Here is an 8,878-nt window from a genome sequence, read left to right as displayed (position 1 = left end):
TCTGTGGGCAGTCTGTGGGCAGTCTGTACTTGAAAGGTTCCTGAGCGACAACTTTGACCGTGACCTTTAGACTGGAACAATGTCCCAGGAGTCAAAGCCATTAAACACTAACCCACCGTGCTGCACTGAGTCCTGGCCACTAACTGGAGCCTGTGTCTGTGGACTGAGGCTGGTGATGTCACGGAGCGGTCACTGAGATCCACGAACCTCGTGACCTCGTGACCTCGTGCTGCCTGCTCTGTCTGTGGCCATGACATGTTTCATGCTGAGGTCAAAGGTTACTGGGGTTAAGAGTCAAATGTCAAAGGTCGCTCTGATGTACAGCTAGAATAAAGCCACCACTTACTGGACACAACTTAGTCCAGTCTCACCCGACACTTGTCTGACTAGAGCGCCCCCTTCAGCATCAAAACCTCTAAATATATTAAAGAATGAATTCATTTGTGAAGTTAATCAGAAAATTGACTGTAAATCCTCATCGTTCCTCTGATGCAGGACACAGTCGATGAACACCTTATTTACACACGCTGTGGGAAGGTTCTGTCTGATGGAAACATCTCCATCTTATATTACCATCTCAGTGAGGACAACAGGGACTGGAGGAGGTCCAGATCCTCAGCTCCAGCGTTTGACTCTGTCGTCTGACATTCACCACAGGTTTGTGTTCACTTAAAGCCTGGAACAACTTCTGATTGGTCTGTAAATGCACTCTTTAACCCCAGCAGCAGCAGCAGCAGCAGCAGCAGCAGCAGCAGCAGCGTCTGTGAACGGTGCCTACGACAGCCGGTGCCTCCTGTTTGTTGTTCCTGGGTCACGGCCCAGGTTTGTATCCGAGTGCTGAGTATATTTACCTTCTCTCCAGGGCGACGCTTTGCTGCCCTCTGTGAAACAAGGTAGGATTCAATTACACGGAGACCGAGGAACCGACAAGAGCTCGGCCTTGTTCACACGGCGGGTGGGGGGGGGGGGGGGGGGGGGGGGGGGGGGGGACGGCCAGGACACACTGCTGACCACCAGGGGGAATTACCCAGGAGGCAGTGCTCATACGGTTGTAATTAACGGCCCAGGAAAACCTGATGAGGCTGAACTGCTGTGAAACTGTTCCTAAGAACCAGTGCCCCGTGTGGCCATTCAGCGGTCCTTCAGCTGAAACTGAGCTACTGTACAAAGGAGAATCAATCAGAACGTGACAAAAGACATTCCTTTGTCTTTGTATGTTTTATTTTTCAGTCTTAGACCTTGTTTTTTTCCAGTTGAAGTCAAAGTCTCTCTCCCTCAGAGACTCCTGTGCAGCTGCTGCTCATCGTGGACTCAGAGTCTGTCTTAAAGACGCCCAGGCTGCGTGTTCTGTGTGTGACAGGATGTGTACACTGTAGTCATCAGTCTGACGGTCCTGCCCACGGAGCCTCTCTGTGCCCAGAGCCAATGAACAGACTGGGGTAAAACCAACACCATCCGTCAGCGGAGCCACTGTCACACTGTTCATCCTGGTAATAACGTCCCTGCTGCAGAGACAACAGGAGGCGCTAACCAACCGTGTTATGAGTCTGCAGCCGCTAATTAATGGGCAACAGGGGGGGGGGGCAGGTGACAGATGTGGGGTAAACCCTGTTTGAGTTCCTCTGTTTCTTATTCTTTTGGACTAGACTGCCCCCAGTGGTTGACCAGATCATTTGTTTTACATCCAGGGGGAGTTTTTTGCTGTGTGTGTGTGTGTGTGTGTGTGTGTACGATGATGTCACAGACACAGCACGAGTGACGACGAGAAAATACGGCTGGGAATTAAAGGAAGACTGCGGTGTTAAGAGGGTCACGTCTGCAGGGGGCGCTGGTCACTGCTGATGAGGAACCAGGTATAAAACGGATGAATTTATGCAGGAGAAGACGTCATTACTGAAAGCACTGACAAATACAGACTACGTAGACTGTCAGTCAGGTCTGCCTCCCATCCATTATTAACAAAGACTGAATTTTTTACTAAATTCATCACAAACAGTTGAATCTAATTCCATTCCATTAATGTCCATTTTCCACAGTTAAAATATTATCAAAGAGAAGGTGAGACACTGATCCACCGGACGTCCACCAACAACAAATATAAAATATGATTTGATTTTTTATCCATTCTTCATCAGACGCCGCACCAACATCGAGGTCAAACATTCTTTAACAAAAGGAGAAAAGTTCAAATAATATATAACGTATAATATAGTAAAACTACAACCAGAAATAAATCATGTTCAAATCAGGTTGAATAAAAATTAAAAATTCTTTAGAAACACGGACTGTAAACACGATGACCTTTTGACCTCTGCAGCCAGTGTTCGCATAAAAGTCTGAAACAGTTTTTCTGTTGTTTTGATTGTGGAGACTGAACTTCTTCACACTCTGACTCTGATGTTCAGTTTGTTAAACTCTGAGTTTCAGCCAAAATCAACATGAACAACCGTTTTTTTAAACTCCACAACAAAGACAACATTTTCCTTGGATGATGTGAAGAGGCGTCACAGAGACAAAGACCCTGCAGTCTGAAGGTTCTAACGTTGGCCAGCACCAACATGAACCAGTGAACCTGGATTAACATGAAGAAAAAAAACAAACCCACTCTGTTGGTTCTGCTTCAGCTTTAAAAACATGACGTTTGTGTCTGAAGTTTTAAAGCCTTCATTTCCAAATGTGTTTTCTTTAAAACTCACAACAAACGCCAGCAGGGATTCAGTTCCAACAATTAAATCAAGTCCCTCACTCTCCAGCACCATCGCTGTTCCCTGCCCCTCATATTTACACTCATCTCCATTCAGCCCCCCCGCTGCTCCCCTCAGGCCTTGGCTCTGGTCAGTGTGAATCAGCTCTGGCCACAGTCTAATGGTCCGTCCCTCAGGCTCAGTGGAGTTGAACCAAACTGAGGCTCCAGACGACCGCCAGAACGCCACGTCCACAGGGTAAGAAACTACATCTTCATCCTCCTCCTCCTCCTCCTGATGATGACATCCCCTTTCTACAGGCTGCACTTTGACCACGACGTTCAGTCGTGACATAAACAACCAGGTTTATCTTTAACCCTTCGGTGACTGTGGCTGAGGCGCAGGTTCGCACCAAAAACACCAACTCTTTGTTCATTATTGATGAAGTGAATATGTTTAAAGTTCACAGAGTTCAAGGTCAGTGTGAATGAAGTTTTCCTGCAGCTGCCGCTCCCTCCTCACATCAGTGGAACAGCGTTGAAGTTAAAGCTCAGTTTGTTACTGAAGCTCGAGGATCAGAAGTGAACCCTGAGTCTGTGGTGTCTCTGCTCTGATGAACAGTCTGTTCAATAACAATATTTGTTTTTGGGCCACACGCTCGCTGCCCCGACCATTTAAAGAAATCAATTCTGTTATTGCAGCAGCAACATTTCTTGCCCTCCACGGTTCTTTGACCAGAATTACGATACAACACAATTAGAGCGGCATCGTTCACTGTTGTATTCCCAGCCGCTCCCAGCAGGGGGACGCTGAGAGTGACAGGGAGAAGGCGGGACTTGAGCAGAGGCTGGGAAAGTTAATGAGCCTTATTTTAAGAACACAACACGACCATGAATATTTAACAGCTCGTCTCCACGACGTCCCACCCAAACACTGACTCTGATGAATTTACCGTTCAGAGTGAAAAATGGTCGGCGTAAAGCTGCCAGTGCCAAGATGCCTCTGCATTGTATTTTTTATGCCGTCATTATGGCCGTCATAAAACAAAACCGCTACATTTTTTGTGAAACTGTAAATTATTTTAAAGTTATCACAGAAAGAAAGACATTTTTTTCTTTTCCTTATTTTTAGACTTTTCCTCTTTTTAAGACAGTTTCATCACCATCATCATCATCATCACAACAGACTCATCATCATCATCATCATCATCATCATCATCACCATCATCATCATCATCATCACCATCTTCATCATCATCATCTTCATCACCATCATCATCATCATCTTCTTCATCATCATCACCATCATCATCATCTTCTTCATCATCATCATCATCAACCTTATTTCTTCTCCAACTAAAGTAGAAACTCTTCTTCATCAATAATGATCTTGATTCTCCAACAACCTTTTCCCCCACGTGTCTGAGGAGGACAAGTTTCAAGGTAGCCAGAAAAAGATCCTGAACGATGTGGAGTCCCATGGACTTACTTTGTTGCTAGGCAACAGCGAGGGCAACGGATCCTTACTCAGGAAAACAACTTCACTGTCCACAATAAATAAAGATAGAAGGAACACAGCATGAACCTCTTGAGCGAGGTTAAGTCTCCGGGAAAAACACTCTGCAAACATCATCACAAGTACTGCGGCTGCAGAGGGCGCTGCGTTCTTTATGTTGGTCCGTCACAGGGAGGCTCTGATGTTCAGGTGTGAAAAGCTCCAGAAAAAAAACTTATTTTTTAATTAAAAAAATGCCGTCATTTTCTTAATGTTTTCATGGCTGTTGGTTCGTTCTGAGGTCAGTGAATGCACCACGGTGAGATCAAACGGCTACACCACGACAAACAAAAGTAACTGGGACTCCTTTATCTCATTACAGCAGCAGGAGGAGGAAGAGGAGGAGGAGGAGGAGGAGGAGCAGAAGCTCCGAAGGGAAATGAACACAGTTTTGCTCGGTGTTTTCTTTGTTGCTCGACTAAAAAAGCTCAAATTAATTGCTCTCATCTTCCTCCATAGATTCATTATTCCTGTGTCAAACACTTTAGTCATTCCAAACGCCCGGCACACCTGCCTCCCTCATCTCCTGCACGGAGGGACGGCAGCGCGGCGGCTGAGGTCCAACTCCACCGTTCTCCAGGCACGGTTAAGGAAACGCTTCCCGCCGCCTCCTTCACCGACGGCCGCCTCCCAGGAAGTCTTAATGCATGAGATTTGTCAGTGTCAATATCCAAACTAATCTCTCTGGTGCACCTCGCCGCCGCCGCCGCCCGTCCATTCTGTTGCCCCGTTTCCCACGTAAAGGTATAAAGGTGATGAGAGATAAGACGACGCTGACGCTGCACAACCAGCAGGAAGTCTTCCAAGGAATTCTGCAGCGACGTTGTTCTTTACTCTCCAACAATCCTAAAATCGTATCCAGTTGGTTTTTAAATTAAAAGGAAACCAATTTGTTGGAGGTAAAGTACTATTACTACCACGTACTTCAATGTATTTTGTGTAGTACTACTTTGGATATTCCCATGTGGTTTCATCAACTCCACACTCGTTACTTTCAGTCCTGACAAACACGGCTGGGAAAAAATGCTAAATGGCGCCGCGACACACACACACACACACACACACACACAAAATGAATTGCAATAAAATAAAGCAAAATGATTTCTGACTCCCCACGGTGTCTGGGGAAAAAAGGAGCTCAGCAGGAGCTGCAGCAGTCAGCTCCGTTCAGCCACCGCGCCGCACTTCAACACAAAAGACAGAAATACGTCTAATCAATAGAAGCAGAAAAGACTGTTTTTTTCTGTTTTTGTTACAGATGCATTACAATAGCAGGCATTAAGAGTGTCATAAAATATCATGAGTGGAAGGATCCTCCCCCGCCGCCAGCACCACAGCCACCAGCAGCAGCAGCAGCAGCAGCAGCAGCAGCAGCAGCAGCAGCCGTGGACTTGGACTTGGCAGACACTCAGGTGTCATCTGCCCTAAAGTTGTGCACTGAGCAAAAATGCAAATTTGGGCTTCATTAGATTTTCTCTGCTCGTTAGTGAGAGACGGTGGCAGAATCCTCTCAGCCAATCACGTCAGGACACAGGAGTTGTAAAAACAAAAGTGAAAACTTTGAGGTGCATTCGATGCTGATGTTGAAAAGTTTAACAAAAATTAAAAAAAAATCAATTAAACAGTTGAAAAGTTTGACATTTTTCTAAACTCTTTTTTTCTAATTAATGTTTTTAAATTTTCAATGACATTATGAGGACTCTTTTTTTCTAATTAATGTTTTTAATTTTTCAATGACATGAGAAAATTGAAAAAAGGAGTTTTATCTCATTTTCTGGTTAAATAAAAATCCTAATCCGTTCCAGTTTTAAACAAATACATTGATACAGTCGTCGTTACCTTAAATATCTGTAAAAATAAGGAACACAGTTTGGAAAGTTAGGCTAACACCAGAGGGAATTAGGTTTTTTTTTTTCTTGGAAACCTTTGCTGTGATAAAATGAACATTTTTAAATGAATCCTCAGTAAATTAGAAGACATTTTAATTCTGCCTTTTTCTTTAACAATAATGTAATTTAGATTTTAGAATCGTCATAAACAAAATATAATTTTGCAGATCTTTGTATCAATAAACAAAGAAAAAGGTTTAATGAAATAAACATCGTTGAAATGTGTCGTAAATCTGTTACAAATCGTCCTCTTCTGTGAATCTGCAAACCTGATCTTCCTTTTATTTAATTCTGGTCTTTTACGTTCATTAATCCAGGAACACGACCTTGACCTTTACAGGAGCCGCTCCTGTGATGATGTCATCACATCATCCATGTGGCGGTCGTGTTTCTCACCTCCGTGGGTCATTAAAGCTCAGTTTCATATCTGACCTGTCAATCAGACAAATCGTGATTAACGTCGCTTCAGTCCATCAGCTGCTCGCCAAGAGCACGCGGTCGAGGTTCAGCCCCGCGACGTGTCCAAAAATATCCTGAAATACTTTTGGAGATCGGCGCCATCTGGCTGTGATCGTCCAATCCTAGTCTGCGCGGCGTAATGATTTATTCCACACTGAGCATCAAAGCCATCAATTCAGTGCACAGGACATTACGTCTGGTTCAGGGCCGTCTGGGGAGATATTATCGTGCTCCATGATGTCGATGACTTCAATCCATAGAACAGATGCCGCATTCACAGCACAATGAAACATGTGGCTTCAAAGCACGGCCGAGTCTCAGGAGGGAGGGAAAAAAACAAAAACATCCAAATAAAACTGAGACGCGGCTTTATAATTCAGCAGAATCAATTCAAGACGGCGTTTAATTAAACATCGTTCAAGCTGCGCTGACGAGCGTTCTGTGACATCACTCCTCCAGGAGGAGGCGCCGTGTTTTTTATACAAGTTTGGTGAAAACATTTCAACAACTGGATTAATCTGAAGTTTATGAAGAATTCAGATTTTGTCAAGAAAATCATATTTATATTTTTATCAAGACTAGAACTCCCCCTGAAACAAGAGCTGCTGCTTTGATTTGACAAATTAAACAAATTAATTCTGACCTTCAACCTCATCAAGTTTCTCTCACTCACATCAGAGAAGTTCAGTTAACGAGTCATGCTTGGTATTTTTCAGTATCTTTAGCCAAATCTGGCTAATCTTTGCTAACTGTAGCTACTTGAACAACTCACTTGGATCTGATGATCTCTTAGCAACTTTCTGCTAACGTCAGTGTCGACGACGTTCACCAGAAAGACGTCTTCACCAGGTGGTTCATATGTCACAGACAAACCACTCACTTGTCAGTTATCACCATACAAAGGGTGAGGGCATGTCCCCCCCACCCCCTCAGCCATCTTAGTTTCTGATCATCCTGATGATACTGTGTGTGTTGTGACTGTGGACTCATTCAATCACTGCTGCTGTTTCACTGACTCCACATTTGCATCTGTTTGATTTGCAGCAGCAGGGGGCGCTGCAACAACAGAGACACAAATACATCAAGATCCATCCTCCCTGGGACGGACTTCTATATTTAAACAAACGACTGCTGAAGCCAACCCAAGAATCTGGTCCTGAGGAAGTCACATGACTGAGAGGTCAGAGGTCAACTGTAGTGGAACACCAACAGTGACAGAAGTTCAGACTGTTGGAGATCAGTGACGTACTGAGAACAGAAACAGGTACAGTGACGGAAACACCAACCAGTACTGGGGTAGAAAGAAAAACTGTGTGTGTGTGTGTGGGTGTGTGGGTGGGGGTGGGTGTGCCATTCATCGCTATCGCTAAGGCGCTCAAATGAGACGGTGAACGTCCACCTGTTTGGTTGTCTCTGTTGCATCAGAGTGAGCTGTGAAAACGTATGAGGGGAAGTCACAAACCACAAAGAAATAAAATCTATTTTTTCATTTTCACCCCCCCCCCCCCCCCGTCTCCCTCCTGTCTTTAAGACCCATCAACTGGTGCAGTGAACGTTACTGTGAGTTGTACCAAACTAATTACTCTCTCAGGTCCGGTCAGGAAACTCATTTCAATAATTCATGGCTGGACTGAAAGGTCGACGCTGCACCGTGTCTGTAGAAATAGACCAAATAGAAGCAGCAGCGTTTGGTCCAAATACCACCAACGAGGACGTGGATGACATTCTTCTTCTACTTCACTATATTGTATAATATAATAATCTGATTTAGAGAGAATCTGCTGATAAAGCACAGCATGAATGAATGTTACCATGGTGACAGCTGATCAGCTGATCAGCATTTTCTACATCTGTATAAAAACCTCCACAGAGTCCAGTCGTCTCAGGCAGACAGAGAGTGAGCAGTGGATTTACCTCCACAGCGGTCGGGTCACAGTGGGGGGTTCGACTCCACACACGCAGCACTCCACTCATTTTCTCCTCATCAACCCAACAGTCAAACCCGCGGTGCGTGGAGTGAGTCTCACCACAGGAGCTGGAGCGCAATTCATTACTACTGCTAAACAGAAACACCAGTGAGACTGAACCTGAACGGACTGGACCGGACTAGACCGTACTGGACCAGACTGGACTGAACAGACTGGACTGAATGGACCAGACCGGACTGGACTGAACGGACTGGACTGAACGGACTGGACTGAACGGACTGGACCGGACTGGACTGAACGGACTGGACTGAACGGACTGGACTGAACGGACTGGACTGAACGGACTGGACAAGACCGGACTAAC

The sequence above is a fragment of the Cynoglossus semilaevis genome, chromosome 6 (assembly GCF_000523025.1).
Source record: "Cynoglossus semilaevis isolate Cse_v1.0 chromosome 6, Cse_v1.0, whole genome shotgun sequence".
In the NCBI taxonomy this organism is placed as follows: Eukaryota; Metazoa; Chordata; class Actinopteri; order Pleuronectiformes; family Cynoglossidae; genus Cynoglossus; species Cynoglossus semilaevis.
Note: the sequence above shows the minus strand (reverse complement) of the source record.